The sequence below is a fragment of the Benincasa hispida genome, chromosome 10 (genome assembly GCF_009727055.1).
Source record: "Benincasa hispida cultivar B227 chromosome 10, ASM972705v1, whole genome shotgun sequence".
Classification (NCBI taxonomy): Eukaryota; Viridiplantae; Streptophyta; class Magnoliopsida; order Cucurbitales; family Cucurbitaceae; genus Benincasa; species Benincasa hispida.
The window spans coordinates 20410369-20412073 of record NC_052358.1 but is presented as its reverse complement, the minus strand read 5'-3'; positions in this window follow the sequence as shown (position 1 = coordinate 20412073).

Below are 1705 nucleotides of genomic sequence, written 5' to 3'. Positions count from 1 at the left end.
TCTAACAAGGTTTTATTTCTCCTCTCCGCTACACCATTCTACTGAGGTGTACCTGACGCTGAGAGTTGGGAAACGATTCCATGTTCTATTAAATAGTCCTGGAATGCAGAGTCCAAAAACTCTCCACCTCGATCTGATCAAAGTATTTTAATCCGTCTATCTAATGTGTTTTCAACTTCAGCCTTGAACTCTTTGAACTTTTCAAAGGATTCAGACTTTCGTTGCAAAAGATAAACATACTCATACCTGGAGTAATCATTAGTAAAACTGATAAAATATTCATAGCCACCTCGGGCTCGCACATTCATAGGACCATAAAGGTCAGAATGTACTAACTCAAGAGGCTCCTTGGCTCTTGAACCTTTTCTAGTAAAAGGTCGTTTAGTCATCTTACCCTCAAGGCAAGATTTACACATTGGCAAAGAATTTTCTTCTAACTCACTTAGAAGTCCATTCTTTATCAATCTTTCAATCCTATTGAGATTGATGTGCCCTAAACGTAGATGCCAAAGTTGGGTATTTTCTTTTGGAGAAATTCATTGACGTTTTGATTGAGTTACGACAGTTCTGAACATTTCAGCATTATGGAGGGAATTAATGGCTAACGGCCTTAGCACATATAAATTCGATTCCAGATTTGTTGTGCAAATAAAGACACCATCTTTATGAATAAACGCTTTACTCAAATTGAAAGAAACAGTGTATTTACATTGCAATAAACACTTTACAGAAATAAGGTTTCTTTTTAGTTCAGAAACAATATATACATCATTTAAAATTAGAAACCTATTCTGTAAAGTTAACTGGAGTCCTCCCACTGCCACAACTAAGACGACGTGCCCGGTGCCTACTCACATCGTCATCTCACCAGCCTTCAGCTATCGCCAAGATCTAATCCCCTGAAAAGAAGAACAAACATGGTTAGTGGCGCTTGAATCAATTATCCAGAGAGAATCATCATTCTCCACTAAACAAGTTTCGAGCATAAGTAAATCACATTTACCTTTATCCGCCCTGGCCTTAGCTTTAGTTGCTTTCTTCTCCTTCAGATACTGAGGACATTTCCTCTTCCAATGTCCATCTTGGTTGCAATGGAAACATTTTCCTTTAGCAACTCTTGGACGCCTTCTCGGGGCGACAGGCGGTGGGTTAGTAGGTGTCTTCCCTTTTCCCTTACCACATTTCTTCTTCTTCCCCTTTACAGAGTTAAAAGTAGAAGGTGCAGACTTCATTCCTGAAGTCGAACCTCTATGGAACGTCCTTGAGGATGAAGCAATATTTGCCTCACCCTTCTGCCTCTCCTTACTTTTCAGTAAAGATTGGTATGTCTGCAACTCGTTGAGGAGAGTTGTAAGGTTATATTTCACTTTGTTAAGAATCACATTGCTAACAAAGTGCATCACTCCGCCCACATTGATGTTGGACCATCATGTTATCATATGTTACAGAACAGAGGTGGCCTTCTTGCATTTGAGTTGAATATTGATTAAGACCTCATGCATAATGTTGTTTCAGTAACTTCTGTCCCAAACATCTCCCCTCCGCAGGGACTATCCTATGATCTCCAACGAGCTGTAGTCCATAGGCTATGCAATTCTTCTGACCAAGATTCAAAAAAAGACTTAGCCAAGATATTATATGGCTCCGAACCTCTCATCTCCCTCGTCCAATGCTCATTAATGCTCCCGAACATTTCGAGGCGACA